Here is a 21,352-nt window from a genome sequence, read left to right as displayed (position 1 = left end):
TACAGGATCACGGAAGACCTAGGACCAATGAAGTATGATCTCTAGAATTTTATTTCCTTAAAATAGATTTCAATGTCCAAATCAAGTATGACTTTCCCACAATACTTAATTCTGCTCTGGAGAGCCTGTATTTTATTTCTCTCAACAGCTGATAACCAGAGAAGCTAGGTACAAGGCAGGGTCCCATTAGCCCATGTTCATACTTGAACAGTCCACTTTTCTTTTCTTAAAGTTTTATCTACTTGGAAAGTCTACACCAAATACAGAAATTGATGATTTCTTCCTGTCATATTTTACAGCAATACTGAATTATTTCCATAAGACTCTGAAGTAGTTTCCAAGTTACACAGAGAATATTATACTACAACACTAGATGAACCTACTTAGATGAATAAAATGGCATACTATTGGAATGTTGTTATAAGTCTAACTTTAACAGAGTTTTTCCTCCCCTCTAGTTACTGTTTAAACAGTTACTAGTCTTTCCTATTCTAGTTTCATTTGCTAATGAAACTTAATTATCTTGGGTGTGTCATAGTAATGCGGTTAAAGAATTGTACTTTTAGATACATTAAAAATATCCCTCACCAAATTTGGGTCTCTTATTTGTTTACAAGTTTATTTGTTCCTCCAGTTCCTTTTATATCCCTATTTATATTTTTATTCTGGCCTTTATTTTGTAAATTTAATGTGTTGTTACTGTAGCATACAGAAAAGACTTTTAAAAAATCTTTGATAAAAAGACTTAGGTTATTTTTAATTTGTCTCAGTCTGTGAGAATGCTTTTTAGTCTAGAGATTGTAAACAACGTTAACCAGGACCAGAATCAGCTACTTATTTGCTTGAAACCTGGTTTGGACAGGTAATTGAACCTATCTGTGGCTTATTATATTCACCTATTAAACAGAGAATAGTACTTACTTTGTAGTATTGTTTTAAGTGAGCTATTAGAAAAGAAGTACTTAGTGCTGTTTAACACAGAGTAAAGTGCATAGTAATTTCTGTAAATATTAATATTTATATTATTGCCAGTAAACCATTGTGTGTGAGAGGGTCAAACTGTGATCTCCTATAACCTAGTAGTATTTCCCCTACCAACCGTATGTTCCATAGGGCAGGAGCTCACAAGAAACTGCCCATAAATAAGATATATTTTCAATTTCTACTCTGTACATTGATTCAATCCTCCTTAATGTCAGCTGGATTGAATTTAACGAAATATATGACATTAGGCATACTGTTATGCTAGTCCATTTTTTTGAAATGTATGTTATATGAACTAAAATATTTTGTTTTGTTTCTGATTTTTCATTACCTGCTTTGAAGCAAACATAAGAGGTTGATGCTTATTTAATGTCACACAGCACAGGCAAGTTGGAAAGGATGAAGATGGTTGTTGCAAATAATACTAAATTGCTGTAAACACTTGCCTTAGTTAGAGGCAACATAAATGAATATTCAAAACTACTGAAGTTTATTGAAATCAAAGCGAGGAAGGGATTAATGCCTTTTTAAACAGGTAGGCCACTTGTGTGCTTCTTTGTAGAATTATTCTTTTCATTTATGTCAAAGAAGTGTTTAACTATCATCAAGGCATGTGTGTTCAATGCAAAATTAATTGTGAACAGGAAGAAAGCAAGAGTCAGTGAAACAAAAGACCAGCAGTGCTGAGGCGTGTCCCCCAGCCAGCCACAAACACATTCAGAGTTTAGAGATGCCACCTGTTTGTATTGGCAACACAGGGATCGCTTATAAAGTTACAATGGGAGCTACACAAATGGCTAGGAAATTCTAAAACTCAAATTCTTTTTGTCAAGAACACTATTTTATTTTCAACCAACACCTCCTCCTTGGGTTTATATTATTTTGATACTATGGATATGATTTAAAATTACCAAAGCAAGCATATTCAATGGAAATAACAATGGGAAACAAACTAACATTTACTACTTTATTTAAAAATATTTACATATGGGTGTATATCCTCTACCTTGTAAACTACAAGAACTGCAAAGTAACATCTAAATCCACTTGATTTTAAACCTTGCCGTTTAACTAACTAAGTAACCTGGACAAGTGAGTTCTCTATTTCAACATAGCCAGTCATTCTTATGTCCCACAGTTTTGTTCCAATTAATACTGAAGAAGTTCACTTTAATTCAGAAAATGTTGGATGCTACTCAAAGACTTCACCATCAAACTGAACTTCAGATTGGGGCTCAGTTCCCACCTTCATGGAAAACAGGCTCATCTGATCAGGGCCAGAGCGTAGGAAGGTATGGACAGCAGTGGTTAATCTCCAGACTGGGAAGAGGCGTCCTTCTCTCCTTCAGGAGGCATCTGCTCTGATTTATCCTTGCAGAAGTCTGCAGTAGGATGGACCATTAGCAGTAACTCTAATAATTATGATTATATCATAGTCTGCAAGGCTCTCAGCCGATTCTACAGTCATCCCCTACTCTGCTCATATTATTTTAGAAACTTTCCTATGAGACAGGTGAAATACTAATGGAAAAATAAGTAACAATAAAACCAGCATATATAATAGTAAAAACAATAGTGATTGTTACCCTTCTGGGATGCATGCTATGTGCAAGTTCCACTGAATAAGTGCTTACACATATATTCATTTCATCTTCCTAGGAACCAGAAGAGGCAAATACAGCAATTATCTTTCTCACTCTACAGATAACAAAATTGAGGAACTCTGAAGAAAAGGGACAATGCCAAAGAGGAGCATAGTGAAGGAAGATCCTAAGAGTATTGCCATTGGGCAGTCCTAAAGACTTTCAGTCCAAAAGATGGTAAGACTCCTGAGGAGATGAAAGACAGATGGGCAGAAAGAAAGAAAAAAAGAGGGAGAATATGAGACAAGTATTAATTCCAGGAAAACAAAAAAATAATATGAAAAAAGAAAATATCTTAGTTCACTAAATGGTTTGGTAGTGAGTAGAATTTATATAGTCAAAATATATTAATACTGAATATTGATATAACCACATTTTTAAGATGATCCTCTTTGGAGTATAAAGTACAAGATGTATAATAGGGATAAAACATCATTTTCTATAGTGGGAAGTAAACTCTACAAGTAAAAAAAAGCACAACGTAGCAACCTAAGCATGCTATTTAGAAATACATCCATAAATAACAGTAGAACAACAAAAACAGCCTAAAGAGTTGGAAATGGTTGCCCCTCAAAAGTAGAAATCTGGGAGGGTGGGCCACTGGGGACTGTGGTTGTCTTACCACAGTCTTAGGAACTATGTGTCTGAGGTATTACAAGAGCTTCAAAACACTTTGGTGACATGGGAAAGTAACAATAGTGTAAACCATATTTAAAAACAAAACAGAGTGGACACATCTAGGCATTGATCTCATTTCTCTCAACTGCATTTGGGTGATGAAATGGGTAGATGTGCCCGGCAAAGCAAAGCAAGTTTAAGGATGCCCATGGGGCTGTGAAAGGCAGTAAGAAGATGAAAGATGATTGAAATTCTGTTTGCATTGACTTATTTTGCCCCCCACAAAATATATTGATCTTTTTGGCTTCTCAGACACCCAATATGAAGGGGCACCAGTAGATGTTTTCATGGAAATCCTTTTGTAGGCACAGCAGATGAGTCAACTCTGCAACCAGTCCTGAAGGATCAGATGTCCACAAGGAGAAGGGCACGAAGGAAGAAGGGTGCAGATAAGGGACATTACATGCTTAAATGAGGGAATCATGTTAACAGCATGGGACATTTGGGGTGAGGAATGACAAAGAGGGCTGAAGTCACCACGAGGTGTGAGGTGGCCATGAATCACTTCTGCCTTAATATCATCCTGGTAAACAACTAAAGTTTGCATTCTAAATGGCTACATTTTATAAGCAAATATTCAGTAAATATATGGCATTAATATTTCAAGGGGTAGAGAGGGGATTAGGACAAAAAATCTAAAAGGCTCCTTAGGGGAACAATAATGAGCAAAATCCAGTTGAGAAGCACTGGATTAAAAGAAAATGTAACAGTAAAAACAATGGTTGAAGAACTCTGGAAGGTAAATTGGTTAAAATTGGTAAGGATCCTACAATTCTGAAAGCATGGGAGCATTCTATGGTTGAAATCATTTCTAAGATTAATATCAGTCATCTAATATACCCCAAAATTTTCTTTAAAATGTTAGAAAGGAATAGATAATCTCAAATCAAAATTGCTCTGGTATCTAGATCACTGAATTTATTTGAACAAAATATATTCCCTCCTAAGTGAATTCCTTGATACCAACTCCAAGAATCTCATTACCCTTTAGCAATTAATAAGTAACATTCATGCTCCAAAGAAGAAATTCAGATGGCCAACAGGCACATGAAAAGATGTTCCACATTGCTAATTATCATGGAAATGCAAATCAAAACCACAATGAGATATATCACCTCAACCAGTTAGGATGGCCAACACAGAAAAGACTAGGAACAACAAATGCTGGCAAGGATGCGGAGAAAGGGGAGCCCGCCTATACTGCTGGTGGGAATGTAAATTAGTTCAACCATTGTGGAAAGCAGTATGGAGGTTCCTCAAAAAACTAAAAATAGAAATACCATTTGACCCAGGAATTCCACTCCTAGGAATTTACCCTAAGAATGCAGTTTCCCAGTTTCAAAAAGACATATGTACCCCTGTGTTTATCGCAGCACTATTTACAATAGCCAAAATATGGAAGCAACCTAAGTGTCCATGAGTAGATGAATGGATAAAGATGTGGTACATATACACAATAGAGTATTATTCAGCCATAAGAAGAAAACAAATCCTACCATTTGCAACAACATGGATGGAGCTAGAGGGTATTTTGCTCAGTGAAATAAGCCAGGCGGAGAAAGACAAGTACCAAATGATTTCACTCATCTGTGGAGTATAACAACAAAGCAAAAACTGAAGGAACAAAACAGCAGCAGACTCACAGAACCCAGGAATGGACTAACAGTTACCAAAGGGAAAGGGGTTTGGGGGTGGCTTGGTGGGAAGGGAGGGAGAAGGGGAATAAGGGGCATTACAATTAGCACACATAATGTAGCAGCGGGGAACGAGGAAGGCAGTATAGCACAGAGAAGACAAGTAGTGACTCTATAGCATCTTACTATGCTGATGAACAGTGACTGTAATGGGGTACGTGGTGGGTACTTGGTAATGGGGGGAATCTAGTACCACAGTGTTGTGCATGTAATTGTATATTAATGATACCAAAATAAAAAATAGAAAAAAGAACCAATAGAGATCTTGAAACCCAAAACAAAACAAAAAAAACTTCAACAGTCCTCGTTCAGCCTCTGTGCTGGTAGAAAAAAAATGTCCTTAAAACATTTTAGAAACATAAGCAAGTCATTTTGCTCTGATTTTTCATTTTTGCAAATGGACTCTTGAATGAGGCAAGGGTTACACCTTCCAGGGAGGTGCTGAGGTTCTCAGGCAATATTGTCAATACCTGATATGAGTGTGAGAGCTTTCCTTCAGGTCAGGGGCGGGAAGATGCTGAAACCTGATACCTTCCTAGGGCACAAACACATAAGTCTATGCAAGTTGCCCAATTTCCCTTTAGAGACTCTGGAAATCATTCTTGCCAGAGTCAATTATCTGGCCATCTCAGCTGGTACAATACTGATACACCGTAAAAATATTTGAGATGTAATTTGTAAAATGTTTCCAAATCTGATGAAGCAACCTGGCTTCTCTGTTGGTTAGAGTTTACCAAATATTGTGTTCTAGATGTAAAGTTAAATTTAAAAGTATGAAAATATTATGACTAAGTCTCTTCCTGAAGCCCTTTTTAATAAAGATGATATTCTTTTAAGTTTAAAAAAAAAAAGTAATGTTCATGACAAAACCAAATTCTATTTAACCACTAGCTTCTATATGATCCCAGTAAAACACCTTCCTACTTTCTAAATATATTCTTTAAAGCCACACTGTACAAGCATTGTTTTCTGCTGTGATTTGGAGCCAAAAGATTTTCATATACACCTATATGGTTTCAAGCTCTGACATGGGAAACAATTCAGACCTAACTGAGGTTATGAAACAGTTCATAAACTTGAGTGTGTGTGATTTGGTGACCCCTAGATTCCAAAGAAACAGTATCTCCAGTGCGTGTCTTCTACCCAACCATCGTCAGAACAAAATTTATAGTATTAAGGATACTGATCATCTCACGATTATGCCATCAGCATCGTGCAATCTGAATTATTTATGATATTTTTAAAGCTGCTACTTCTCAACAGCAAGAAAAGTGAGTTGATCCATGTAAGCCTCAAGCTCCAAGACCCTTTGTCTTGGCAAGACCCTGTCTACTTTCCTCCTCTACCCCCAGCATCCAGCAGCACCCTGGCAGTCACAGCTGCTCAACAAATGTTCGGTGAATGAAAAAACAAGAATACATTATATTCAAGTATATTTAGCAAAATTTCAAGACCTGGATTTTATTGTGAAAAACAACCTAATAAAGCAAAATTTTAGTTATTTTAAGGAGCCTCAGAATATCTGAACCACTAGAAATCATACTAGTCAAGTAATGTAGAAAATTATCTTGTGGCCCACTAAGAACATCCCGGGCCAATATACTCTCGATCGTCCATCACATTTTGCATAATGGCACACAAGAGGTACCCAACTGTTAATTTCCTAATATATGCCACAGAATTCTCAATTCAGAAAAGCCCTACTCCATCTTCCTCTTCTGTTTTATGACCTGAAGAATTTCTTAACTTTAAGTAGGGCACTTAACAAAAATAGAATTAAAAAAAGAAGTTGAATGTAACGAGTTTCTTTTTTCATATTTTTAATTGAAAAATAGGGTAAAATAGCATTATTGGAAACAATTAAAGCTAGGCATACTCAAGTAAATTTGACTTGAATGTGTTAGTTTATTTCATTGTTCTTCAAGTCTGCAATCCTGTAATTTATTGTAAGCGGTGCTGTTAGAGATGATTTCAATGTGGATGTAGGAAAGAAAGGGCCCTGGTGGAAAAGACAATTTGGGGTGGGTTTGTCAGTTTTCTTTCCTCCAATATGAAAAATAGAAGTGACACCGAATAGTCATTTATTCAGTTAGTGTTTGTTGACAGCCTAGTCTAGGCCATGCAGTGTTCTAGAAACTGCAGAATTAACAATTAAAAAAAAAGATTAAGTCCTTGGTCTCAGAGAGCTCATATTGTAGTGGTTGTACACAAACAATAAATGAAAAACTTAATATTCATTATACCAGGTGGTGATACATGCTATAAAGAAAAAATAGGTTAAGGAGATGGTGAATGATGGAAGGGGGTGCTATTTCAGATGAGGGGATCACAAAATGTCAGCTTGATCAGGCAACATTTGAGGAAAGATCCAGAATAAGTGAAAAAGCAGGCTCTTTAGATTTCCAGAGAAAGACTGTTAAGTACAAAGACTCCGACACGGTGTGTTCATGATACAGACAAAAACAGCAAGGACTTTTCACATGGAAGGTGCGTTTTGCCTAAATAGTCTATGTTGCATCTACATGTGTTTAAGTCTTAATGGTCCTTTAAAGTATCTCTCAAGTGAAATCCCTTAAACTAAGAAGTTCTCGGTATCCCTCCAAAAAGATTTGGCTTCTCCACCCTTTGAACCCCAAGAACAATTTGGCTCAGATAGTTCTGTTGCACAAGTTAACATTTTGTCAATTATAAACATATCTAGGGTCCAGACTTTGACACACATTTTTATAACCCCTTCTGAACCCAGCTGCCTTAAAACAAATCTTGTCCAAGCTGCTTCGGAAGTCAAAGGAAGCATCTGTAGCTGGTATGGGCTGTCCCAATACTGAAAGGGCTGAAAGAGTCAGTGGGCACCGCTTCTTTAAAGCTGTTTTAGTTTGGCCTTGGAAACACCCGAAGTGGCATGCTCAGTCTCCTAAAGACATGCTAAGCATCATGTTTGGTTAGTCTGCTGTGAAGAAGGCAGGTGGGCTCCTCACGAGCAGGATTTGGGCCTGCTCCTTGTTCAGGATTAGTGACGTTAATCTTGGTTTCTATGTGTGACTTGCTCGATATAACTTCTGCTCATGTTTCATTTTCTTGACTCCTATAACCAATGGCAGATCAAGTGAAGTAGTCAGGAGGAGAGTTTCTAGTATTTTTGTTTCTTCTGCCACCACAAGAAAACGGAACATCTGTTTTTCACACATCTGGAAAAGCAGCATGTGTGTTCATCTATATCTCCACTTGCAAAGCCTGTTTTAACTTTTTCATATAAACAGAACACTAGTCAAGGCTCATTAGGGACTTTATGCAATAATTTCAACAACATATGTGACTTTCTAAAAAGGTTTCAAAAATGGGTCCTGTATTTGAAAAGAGACTGAACAGGTAGCCACACTGAAAACAATGCCAGGGAACAAAAGAATGGCCGTGTTTAAAGCATGGAATCTATGAAACATAACAGCAACCCTGCCTTTCACTCGTGTGAAACTAACAGCACTTTTTTCATACCAAGTGGTTCCTGTTGAACTTCATTTTAATTTTTCAAAACGTGACTCAATTGTTGGACACACAAGTGTGGATGTCTGCCATCTAGTGGCAAAAATAAATATTGGCAGTCTAATTTTTCTAGATAGAAAATAATTTTTTTTTTTTGAGGAAAAAAATTCAATCTTAAGCCCCAGGTTTAAGAGGTGGTAGAAAAGTAAAACCTAAGGAAGGTCACACATCTAATTAGCCACACCATTCTAATACTCTTATTTCCTCTGATCTTGACACCGAGTAGAGGCAGGTCTGTTTAGAACCCCTTGGGAATATTACTCCAGGTCCTTTGGATTTTTGCAAAGACATAATTCCATGGAGGCAGCATCTTGCCCTGATTTTTCATCCCTTTATCTCTACTACATTGAACAGTGTCTTGATAAATTTAATGAACAAGTGAATAGCCAGTAAAAAGAGCTGGAAATGGACTAGACTTTTGTGGGCCACGTACCACAGGAATTTCTAAAATTCTAAGGAACAGGGTGATGGATAATTTTAATTCTTTTAAAAAGCAATACAATACTTTACATAAAGTTTGTAAAAAATTATTAAAATTTAGTCATTTCTAGATTTATATGGAATGCCTTTAAATCAGTGAGCAAAACTAATCTATGCCCATTTTTAACATTCATAATGATTGCTTATGCACATATGCAGCAGTTCTAGACTATTTTGTCTCTGCTTTATTGACATCCTGCTATTCATATCAATATGTGTTGTACTTGCTCAGAAATATAACCCCAAAATATAACATTATACACAGCAAAAATATGGTCTGCTTATGATAGTTTCACGACATAACTCAAGAAACAAATAAAAAGTGTTGAGGATTGCCTATACTCAAATAACAATTTCTGTTTTTATACCACTTTTGAAGACTGCTACCCATGTTTTTAAAAAAACAGGTATATATTTGACATATAGTAAAGTACATTGGAGGAGACAGTTTCATATCAATTCTATACCTGAGGACACAGTCCTTGATCAATTCTGCTTAAGTTCCAGCGGAAAAGAGCGTTCCACCTTCCTCAAAGCCTGAGAAACACCCAAAATTGAAAATGACTCATCTTACCAGAGAGAACAGCCTACGATAATGTACCTCTTGCCAGCCAGGCTATTAATCTACTCAGAAAAAAATAGAAAATGTTCCTCTCTCAATCTTTCCCCTCCCCTGGCCCCATTAATTTTCAGTCAGTGTCTTAAGATTTAGCAAGCAGAAGTCTCAATATATGCAGACTGACAGACCCTGGCCCCCATTCTGATTCAGTTTATTTGATTTCCAGCCCCATGTTTACATTTTTAATAACCACCCAGATGATTCTGGTGCATGTGAACTTGGACGGTGGTTTGAGAAACATCACCATAAATCCCTGTGATGGGAGCCTTTCCAGAGGTTCCAAGAAGCCCTCAGGAGAACTGGCTACTTCTGATGATCAACTGCTAATGCCCACTTCAAAAGCACTGGCCACTGGAACCAGGCAGTGATGGGAGCCAGAACTTGGAGGATGCTACTCAAAATGTGAGGGTCACCAGTGTAACCATTTTATCTACAGAGACAACCCTCTAGACAAGTGAAGCTGAGTCTGACCGGGGATAATGCCAGCATGCTCTGTGTAGTACTCATAATAAGCAGCTTACTGTTTACTAATATGTAAACTATCCTGTCATCAAGATACACCGAAAACTGCTAAACCTCAGATTTATTTTTCTCCCAAATAGAACAGTAAGAAGGAAATGACTCAACAACGTAATGAGAGTCCATTGTGGGTCAAGCTATTTTAAACCCTTGGGTTAATATAAAAGTCTCTGTCCCTACAGGGACCTAGACCCTCATTCAATTGAGGGAGCTTCTCATTCAGATTTTACTGAATGTGTAAAGTCCTAGGTATAGACAAGTAAAGAATGGTGGCTCCTGAGGAGAAGCTCAAAACCTAAGGGAAACAATTATTTACATTCTTTATTCCAGTGCAAACAAATATGGCAAATGTAACAGATACAAGAACAATACATTAAAGAAGCATGAGGATTGAAAGATGAGTTTTCTCAGAGAAGACAGGCCTCTGGATATCTGGGGACAGCTAAGAGTGAAGCAAGGCCGGCATATTTCAGGAAGCACAGAGGGTTTCCACAAACCTAGGGCAGTGGGGTGGGGCACATCCAAGGGGCCTTGAGCAGGCTGATGAGGCTACTGGGCCACAGCAGAGCGAGGAAAAGAAGATGGAGCTGGAATGACGCATGATAAGTGGAAAAGGCTGTGCTGTCATTACAGAAGAGGCACGTGCATGAGGACTGAGAGCCTGCGGCCAAGCTGGAGGTCATGAGCTGCGCAAGTGGGGAGACAGAGGCTAGGCTTAGGGAAGTGCTGGTGGGAACAGAAGGGAGGAACCTGATGAGGGGGCTCAGGAAAATCCATCAGGATTAGAGACTGCCCGTGAAGAGTGAGAGTACAGAGGAAATACAGACTCAAAGGGGTTCAAGTCTGAGAGCCTAGGATGACTGTGATGCAGTTGATCAATACAGGAAAAATAGGAGGAATGGTGTATTTTGGAGAAAGGGGAAGAGTCCCAATGTCCAGATGGTATACCAGAGGCACCTGATCAGTATTCTTTGTGGAAATGTCCAACAGAGGGCCAGAAATGGGTTTCTAGCAATCAAAGGAAGAGAAGTGAGACCAGAAAACCGTGTCTACTGACTCATGAGGCCCTCAGGGCAGCCCCATCACCGAGAGCGAGAACACAGGTGAGAAGCAGAGCACTGGTTCCTGGGCAGAGATGGAGCATGAAGGAGACAAGGGTGCCATGTTGGAAAAGACGGAGGCTTGTTAAAACTGCGGTCTCAGGTGAATCATTCAACACCTTGGGGCCTCAGTTTCCTCAAACACAAGAAATATAAGCTGTAGAGCTATTCTTTACAGAACTTCACTAGCTCGGACTGCAGAAGCTGCACACAGTTTCAGAGTGTCAGCTCCCTCTTGTCTGACCTGTTTTTTTATGAACAGAACCAGCTTTGCTGACAACTGTAGGCTCCTCAAACACTTCCCTCACCTCCCGTGACCCAGGGACATGACATTCCAGAATTCTGCCACAAGACTGACTTTTATAAAAGTGGCAAATGCAGCATCAGTAAAAAACATTCATTATTACATAAGCGTTCTCTCTCCAAAATTCTTAGAAGTCTACTGACTGACTTCAACAGGAATTCTCTTTCCAACGAATGGTTTATATTGTGTCTTCGTTTACTGGCATTCTAAGGCATAGCTCCTATGACTTTTTTTTCACACCTCTTTTCCCTAAAATGCAGTTTTGTTAAATATACAAAAATATTTCATTAAATCTTTGTTAAGGATTTTGTTTTTTATTCTGAGCTTATATTCATTCATGAAACAAAAACCAATACATGTATGTATGTGTGTGTTAGATAAATATGTCCATTTTCAGAATTCAAAATGAGTCATCTGTTCTTTACAGATACAAAGAATGTGAAAGCTTAAATCTCAGTATAAAATTCGGCTCTCTGAGCATGTATACCACGAAACACGGTGATTGTCATCTGGCATCAAGGATGAGTGACCCCTATGTTTCCATTGGTCCATCAGTCAACATATTAGCCCAAAGATACAAGAACCAGCTTGTGCCTCCTGGGGCGTGTTTGTGTCTTACTCTTACAAATCCACAATGTCTAGCATCATCCTAGGGGCAGAGAAAGTGCTGAAAAGCAGACATGCTTAGCTGATCAGAAGTTCAAAGCAAACATATTTCTACACTGCTGGGCCATTTTAAGTGGATTGACTTTAACTAAGTGAATTTACTTTTTCAAAAGTGAAAGTATCTTTTGGGACACTTTGCAGGGTTAAAAAAATACAGAGGTAGATTTACATTTAAAGTCAGGTCATGAAAGGCTCTTATTATCCCAGTTTTGTTTACATAAAGCAAATGTGAGGATATGTATGAAAAATACCAGAGGATTTTGCATCCAACTGTTAACCATAGTTATCTAGGGGCATTGGAGTTAGGATGGCATTTTACCTTTGACAGAACATATTTCTGTAATGTTGGATTTTGGGTAATCCATATCACTTTCTTGATGAGAAAAACAACAAAAACACTGTATTTACATATTTTACATGCTCATGTGCCTACTGAGCATTTATGGGGAAGACTCCATACTGGGTGCTTTAGGGCGATCAAGGACAAATGAAATATGCCATCTTACTTTGAGGATTTCACACCCTAGTATTTGAAAAAATTCACACACATACACCCACAGAGAGAACATGATCAGTGATAAACTGGGAACCTGATAAAGCACAAAAAGATGAATTCACAGTGAGAAGTGTCATTAAGCAGTCCTTACAGACTGCTCACATTTGGACCCATGAAGACGTGGAAGAAAGGGCATTCTAAGTCGCATGAGAACACGTGAACGTCATGAAAATGTCAGTGTACACAGAACAGCAGGGCCTGAGAGTGAAGTGAAAGGCAGCCTTGAGACGATGCTGAATTTAAAATGGAAATCCAAGCCATGAAACAAGTGGAATGCTAGCTGAAGATTCCTTTAAGAGATTTCACGGGTATTCAATAGGTAATAGAAAGGGATGTTGAAGAAATGTTTTATGGAGAGGGGAGAAAAATGATCAGATGTGATCTTCAATAAAAGTCATTTGTATAAAATAGATTAGAAAGAGAGAAGACAGTTAGCAAGATCAGCGGAGCAGCTCAGAGGCTCTCAGAAAAGCGTAAAGGTGGGACTGGCATCAGTCCCTGCTGTTCTCGGGCTTGTTAGGCATGCAGAGTCTCAGGCCCCACCCCAGGCCTCCTGACTCAGTCCACCTTTTAACAAGACCCATATGTGATTTGAATGTGCACTACCATTAGATAAGCAATGAATTAAGGTGCCAGTACAGGAAAGAAAAGAAGCTAAGAGGTTGGGCTACTGACTGGTTGAATTACTACAGTTTGGTATCTGAGCACATGTGGGAGGTAATAGAAGAGAATAAATCCAGATTACTCAGAGGTTTTGAGCTTTGTAGGACAGTCATGCTATTCACAGGCCTTAGGGGAGGAGCAGGATGAGGGGGAAGCCCATGAAATGCCCCTCCTAGGGGCCAAGCCGGGACTGGAGACAATGAAATGGGAATGGGTGTGATACACACTGAAGGGTATTCGAGACCATAAAAATAAGTGAAGTAACAAACGCAGGAGGGGTGAGAATGGCATGGGGGTTAATGAGGAGACACTATTAGAGCCTCAGAGGGCTCAGGAGATGGGGCAGGAAGGTGGGATGGGGGGAAGGAGCCAGAGGCAGCAGGACAGGGACCTCTGATGCTCTGAAAATGAAGGGAGGTGAAAGGTGTCGCAGAGAGATAAAGGGGAGTCCCAAGAAAGGGCCATCTGTTTTGTGACCAAGAGGTGACAGGTGGTTTTTGACAGTGGTTACTGTGACCCTGGTGAGGATGGAAGACAGAGAGTACAGGGTTAGGTCAGAGATAGGGAATTTAGGGGTATGGGGCTGCACTGCCCTGACTGCAAATGAAAAGGTTAAGAATGAACATGAGCATTGAGAAGGGGCCACGAAAGACCAGGCTGAGTTAACTTTAAACTGTTCAAGTTTAGAGATTCCCTTATGGAAGAACAATCCCAAGTATTCTCATCATAATTCTCAGAATGATTAGGAAGGCAAACAGGCATTAGATTTCTGGCTCAATGTAAGGAGTCTCGCACTGCTCTCTGAAAACGGATAGAGCTGCCTCTTGAGCATTAACTTCTTAAAGCACCCAGACTATGTGGTTTGACAAACACCAACAGAGAATCACAAGGTAGAACGTTGTCCACTGATGACATCAGCAGTGGGGTGAATGGTGGCCCCTCCCAAAAGATATGTCCATGTCCTAATCTGTGCAACCTGTTAATATTACCTTATATGGTAAAAGATGTGGTAAAGTTTAGACTTTCTGAAAGGAGAAGTTTATCCTGAATTTTCTGGGTGGACCCTAAATGCAATCACATTTGTCCTGCTAACACAGACACAAAGAGAAGGACACACACAGACAGAAAAGGAGGTGGCGGCATGACTACAGAGGCCAGGACTAGAGGCAGCCCAAGTCTGGAGTGCAAACAGGTGTCCCAAGCTGCAGGGGGCAAGGCACAATTCTCCCTGGAGTCTCTGGAGGGAGTGTGGGCCTGCCGACACCTTGATTTTAGCCTTCTAGGCTATAGAATTATGAGAGAACACATTTCTGTTGTAAGCCCAAGAAAATTAGTATAATGTCTAACATCACCTTCCAATTCAGATTTCTTGAGCTGCTCTCACTGCATGTGGATCATACGCTCTGGGAGAGCAGAGCCCTGGATTCACCCTCCTCTATATCCAAAAGAGCGTGTCCATGGTGCCAGACACATTAGACAACACTGACAGGGAGAATGACCACTGTGTGTAAGTGAAAAGCAGAGATAGATGACAGACAGATCATTCTATTCAAGCAAGTGTTTACTGAAATTTACTTATTCTGTACTCTCACAAAGTTAACTTCTTTGGAGAGAATCGTAACTGCCTGTGTTATGACTGTCAAATTTAATATTAAAGATAGTGAGTACAGCCAGAATTCAAAGGAGAAACGTGTGGCTTGTAGTTGCTTAGATAAGCTTTCAGTTCATTATGATTAAAATAATTTATCACAGGAAAAAGCAGAGTGATAGCCCCACTCAAGGAAAGCTGAAAAGGGTTGGCTGGTTCTTGCGTGATGAGAAGGCACTGGGGGTAAGACAGGAAGAAATCAGGACCTCACATAAAGGAGCACTGTAGCAATTCAAGTTTTCCTTCATGTCTCCCTCCCCACAAAATAATGCACGTGGCATGTGGCGTTAACACATGTAAGAAACCACAGGCAAAGAAGACAGGAGAAGCCTCATACTCACTTCATATCTGAGAACTTCTTTTCAATGCAAATGATTTGAGGAATCTCCACACGAGGGAAATTGTACTTTTAGACTACTTGGAACAAAAAACAATAGAAAATCACAAAAAATCACTGTGTTCAATAACACTTCTAAATGAAAATACATAGCTAGATGGATAGAGATACAGATTAGATGAATACAGACTAGATAGATAGATAGATAGAACCTGTAATACTTGAAATTTGGGTGGCTTCTTGGAGTCTGCAAAGTACCACTGGGTTGGGGCCCATTGGAGGAAAGAGCTGGATGGATAAAACTTCAAATGGCTGTGTGCAAGAAGGGGTGCTTAGCTAAGCAGCAGCTAGGTTTCTCTCTACACTGAGTCCCTCTGAGCGATTCTAGTGAGTGAGTCTACTCCTAAGTGCTAAGTTAAAAAATAGGGACCAAGGCTGTCAGCAGATCCCTTTTCCTACAGCTCACGGACAGGGTATTTTTGTACCAATCTAATTCCATAGCTACCTGTGAGAAATCAGAAGGCTGCAGTAGAATACCAAAGCACCTCACTACAATAAATGCCTGGTCCTTTGCAGTAGACTTCTGGTAGCCCCAGCCTTTCTGAAACAGACTGACATTTCACTTTAGTTTAACCTCACCTGAATTTTATCTGAACAGCAGTAGTTGGAGGATATCCTGCTTGACCCAGGATGTCTCTACTAGCACCACTTCCTGCAATAGAGGTGACTGAAGGTAGAATATGTCATGGCTTAGATGGTGTGCCAGATTTCAAGGGAACACTGGGGACAGGAAGTAAGCTAGGGCTAGGCTGGGACAAATGACCTAATGAAGGCTTAATTCTGTAGTGGATAGTCAGCAACTCAAATTACAATGGCCAGGAGAAGGGTGGCAAACTGAGATTTTATCCTGCCAACAGTGGCACACAAGCAGATTTTATTTGCTGAATGGAACTTGCCAGCACAAGTCTCCAGGCAGAAATGATACTGTCAGGAGTATGCTTGTGCCTTACGTCCAGGGGTTTGTCCACTTCAGAGTTGCATCAGAGACTGAGAAGAGAAAGAATGGAGAGTTTGCTTCTGGAGAAAAGTTCTTGGCAAGAGTGAGGTTAACTGTCAAGGTCATAGCTAAAGTCTTTCCAGGCAAGACTTTAGTCTAGGATTAAAAATGTAAATTGAAAACATGAGAGAAGCCTAATGCTATGAAATGGCAAATATGACAAGGGTTAGAGAAACTGAGGCTAGCTGGCATAGAAGTTACTAGAATTCACTAGGTTTGGGTGGGTAAGCTGATCTCAGATTGTCTTCTTCTGCAGACTGCACAGGGTGAAGAACCAGAAAGTCCAACCCCGAGGCTCCCGTACAGCAGGGCTGGGGGAGGCAAGAGCTCAAAGCCCCCAATGTATCTATCAGCTACTGTTTGTCTAATCGTATTGAGTCGGTGTTTTTTCCAGCATTGTTTCTCCTCAAAGTGTTCATATTCTAGCTGGCTTCAGGATGAGCTGGCACAATTGGTGAGAAGAAGATGGCAGTGGCTCAAATATTCTTCTTTTGGCTTGCTGTCATTGCCAGCGGATTCTGGGTTTGTGTCAATGTGGCAAGCTGCAGCTGCAGCCTCAACAGAGGAAGTGTAAGAAGGTGCTCACCAGCCAGGGTACTTGGCTCTCAGGAGTGTATGAGCAGGAAGTTCCAACAGGTGGGAAAGCAGAATTGCCAGCCTGAAGGGGAGAGCCTGCCAGATGCTGGGGAATTACAAGCCACCAAAACTTCTGGACAAAAAGAAACATCCAGCAGCCAACTACTGAGCCAGAGGGACACCTACCCACTGGCTCTCCATGCTCTGCATCAAGGAATGAAGGTGGGTGTAGATCCAAACCACACACTGCATTTTACAATGCTTTGGAGGTTGTTCAAAAAGCACTTCCACATGCATCATGCCTACTGACCCCAAAACCACTTGGCAACATGGACAGGTCAACTAATATCATCTCCTTTTGTGCACTGGGAAGAAATGCTCCAGGATAGAACAGTTTCCCATATAAGACCCATTGTGATTCACCATTTCCAATAGCTTCATTGCAGAAAATCATGTTTATTTATGTCTTTGAGGATAATGCTAATGCAGATCTAGCCTGCCCAGGAGATGCACCTTATAGGGAATGAAGTCCAACAGAGCCCTCAAGATGTTGGGTTCATAATTAAAAGGGGGCACTTTTTGCACTTGCAAAGCCTTTCTGTGAAATGCTGGTGGAGGGAGAAGCACAGTGACTTGTGTAGGATTCAAAGAATCCATTTTGAATTTGATCTGAACAAGAACCACTTCCTTCATGGAGAAGATAGTCTATCAGTCATGAGAAATTAACTTCCAGCTTGACTGGCTTTGCTTCCTGTGAAATTCATTAGATGATCTTTTCACACCGTCCCCCTAAAATCAAAATTTCCCACGGAGCCTGAAATTCTGTCCCAAAGTTCTGCTAAGACTAATAACCAGGATAGGGATTGCACTGGACTAAATGAGATGGATAGGTGAAAAACTTTGTGGAACCCCAATGCCATACATCCAGAGAGGCACAGCAATCAAGGGTTAAGTGAAAGACACATTTTATGATGCTGATTAGTTTCTTTTTTAATAACCATGGTGGAGGCATTTGATTTTTATTGAAGCCACATATGTCTTTTTGATATTCTTCTGTAAGAAAAATGTATTCTAAATTCACAAACATATTGTATAAAGTAAAATGTTTCCAGTTACTCATGGATACTTCAGAACCACTGGGGGAGGATAATGTTATTAGTCATAACACATTATGATATAAAATTAGGCTCCATAAGTGAAGGACAGATGCATCTTCCTGCATACCAATCAAAGACTACATCTTCATGATTCACAGTTCATTCATTTCATATCTGGAGTGCCACACCACAGCTGTTCTCAATATAAACTTCCCTGCACTGTGAAGAAGACCCAGTTTCTTAATAGTTACATTGACAACATCCAGGCCATTTAGGAGTAAGCAACTAATTCTGCCCAGGTTCACTTTATTAGGCAAGAACAATATGCTGTCTCAGGAAAGGATAGAAGAAATGTTAAGTAAAAATCTGAATACAATTACTCATAATTCTCAAATACACAAGGCAATTTTGCTATTAATCATGTAATTTAATTTGCTATCTATTCGGTTTGCTGACATGGACCCAAAAAATTTTAGTGCTGCGAATTTCATATTTTTTTCCAGGCTCATTTTCAACAGGTTGTCCTCAATTAAAAGCTAAAGATTAGCTAAAAGAAGTTCATATTTTTACACACGATAGCTTCACTTCACAAATTTTCTTTTTGTAAGAAAATAAATCACTTGTTTTTATAAGGAAATGAAAATGAGAGGGCACATTCTAAAGAACTTTTAAGTGTGACTAAATAATCTCCAGAAATCAAGAATATTTTTGAAGTGACATTTTACATTTTTCCCCAGGGAGAAAAATAAGGTATACTCATACATTTCTCTATAAACTTTAAAGGAATGTTTCCTAAATAAGTCTGAATGTAGGCTTAATGCAGAACTGCTCTTATTATTATAACACTGTCAATCTTTCTCTAAATCAGGACCAATTCCACACATACATGTTCCCCAAACCACTCTTACAGTAATTTTTCATAAGCAAAAGATAAACATTTCCAAAATCTACTTTTTAATCTCATTTTTTAAAAATATCAAGTTCATCTGAATAAATATTTTCTGGTACTTAAAAAACTGTTTTCAATATTGCTATTTTCATATTAAATTCAATCATTTAGATCCCCCCAGCCTACAGAAACAGTGTAAATCAGACCTGCAACATGATTAATTTTAAATTAGTAATTTAAGCTAAAGTTATATTTCCATATGGAAACCCAGTTCAAAAATAATTGCATTCTAGCTCAATAATAGCTAATCACATATTAAGCTAATTGAGACAAACCCTGTAAACAAAATCTACAGATAGGTTTTCAGTGATAGGAGTGTATGATCTAAACCACATTTCTGTGGTATGTTAAATACACACCGTGAGGCAGGCACGTTCTCCCTATACTTCGCAATACCAGCTCCTAAAACAAGAGGGTGCACCCAACGCCATATCTATCCCAACACATTTGTAACATTAAGACCTCAATTTTTTAAATTACAGCTACTACCACAATCCTGTCCATATGCACGTATTTGTTCTAGGTTCAGCTCTTCTGTTTCTGAAGTGTATATTCTTATGCAGGGTCTCCTAAGTAAGTAAATAGAGGGGCATTGTTTTAAACACAGGAAAGTGCTGAATGTTTCATGCACTACAATGCATTATCTCATAACGTAAAATTACTTGGGACTGCATAATCAACGAACACGTATTTTAAAAAGAGATTATTTTTCAAATAGTAACCCATAAAGACCCAACCTGGGGGCTCAGGCGGTCTATCTTCTCGAAACTCAGAGGCCACGAGAGAAATAAAAGGTCTGTTCAAAGCACACAGTGAAATAACCCAGTGTCCTTAACAACATAAACGCTCCGATAAATACATTTACCTCCTAAGGAGAGAGAGCCATCCCTTCCCAGTGCAAACACGGACAGCCGGAGAAAACATATCCTTACAACCATCGGACAGGTTCAAATGACACTTGCAGACAAATGGATGTTTGCACTCTTGAAATCTGTCCATATGGAGGCAATTCGCAAACCCCTGCTTCCTCTGCCACTTCCAACCTGCGTGCTAGGAGAGAAGCACACACGCACGCGCACGCCGAGCAGGGTCCAATTCCAACACGCACAGCGCCAAGTAGACAAGTGAATTCTGCTATTCAAGTCAACTGTCCCCCTGCCCCCACCGTTTGAAAGCACGCAGAACGCAAGCCCGTGGTAAGGCGGCTGCGCCGGGAGAGGGTTCTGGAGGGGAGCTTCGGGGCAGTCCAACCGCCACTGCTCCCCCCGTATGGACTCTCCCTGGGTCCGTATGGACGCGCTCCCCGCTACCTACCTGAGTCCAGGTGATACGCTAAGTGCCAACTTGGCCTCTTAGCTTCCGAAATGCAGTCTGCACAAGCGGCCCCATGCGAGGCTGGCGGGTGTGTGCTTCGCTTTCTTAAAAGCATTCGGAAGTCAAACAGCGACCAACACCCGCGCGGCGCGCCCAGACCACAGCTCCGTCAGCGCGGACATTCGGGGCCTCGGTCCGCCTTCCGAGGAGAGAGACTCCAAGCGGAGCAGGGCTGAGGAGCGCCCCAGGTTCTCCCGGCGCCGCTCCGAGGATGCCCGGCGCTCAGTGTCAGCGCGGCGTCCCCACTCTCAGTCCCGAAGCGCCAGCTCTGCGCCACGCGCGCTCTCCGGATTCAAGTTTCCCCACCCTCGCCCCCAAATCCAAGAGCAGCCCTCTCCTCCCTCCTCATGGCCCTCTTCAAACTGCCCAAAGCAAATGCATTTCCTTCCTGCACTGGAAACTTTTTCTCTTTTCGCGAAGCGACGGGGCTAGAAACCCGGTCGGCCGCGGCGGCCGCCGCCTGGCCCGGCGCGGGTGACAGCCGTGCGTACCTGGCGCTCCGCTCCGGTGGCCGTCCCTCGCCGGCTGCGCCTCCCGGTGCGCGGGGCGCCCGCGTCCGTCCCTGCTGCTCCTGCTCGACGTTCCGGGAGACAGCGAACGTCCCAGGACCGCGCGCCCTGCACGGCGCCGCCCTCCCGCGCGCCGCGCGTCCCTTCAGAAGCGCTGTGCCGCCGGCAAAAAGACGGGGTTGGGGACCCGGGATGGCAGCGACTTGCCGGCGTCGCGCTCCGCCCGCGGGCAGCTGCGGCCGCGCGTCACATGCCGCCCCCGGGCCGCGGCCGCCGCACCTGCCCCGGCGGCCCCGCTCCGGCTGCGCGCCGCCCCCGCCCCGCCGGCCCCCGGCCCCCGGCACGCGCCGGCCAGCGGC

General features: G+C 41.0%; 1 protein-coding gene across 5 annotated transcripts in view; it reads right to left on the bottom strand.

Moving 5' to 3' along the window:
- CHRM3 (cholinergic receptor muscarinic 3) overlaps positions 1-21,101 on the bottom strand; it is a 502,885-nt gene extending 481,784 nt beyond the window's left edge. For 2 of the 5 annotated variants that reach the window (XR_008998860.1, XM_036919346.2), the window contains exon 1: positions 19,976-20,367. The gene's annotated coding sequence lies outside the window, so the exon portion shown is untranslated. Of the gene's footprint in view, positions 1-19,975; positions 20,369-20,424; positions 20,942-20,975 lie in introns of those variants that run through there. The other 3 variants (XM_036919345.2, XM_036919347.2, XM_057505756.1) reach the window with 3 other exon arrangements.
- Between the last annotated feature and the right edge of the window lie 251 nt (positions 21,102-21,352).

The sequence above is a fragment of the Manis pentadactyla genome, chromosome 8 (assembly GCF_030020395.1).
Source record: "Manis pentadactyla isolate mManPen7 chromosome 8, mManPen7.hap1, whole genome shotgun sequence".
Taxonomy (NCBI): domain Eukaryota; kingdom Metazoa; phylum Chordata; class Mammalia; order Pholidota; family Manidae; genus Manis; species Manis pentadactyla.
The sequence above is the reverse complement of the archived record's forward strand: the minus strand, read 5'-3'. Positions and strand labels throughout refer to the sequence as shown.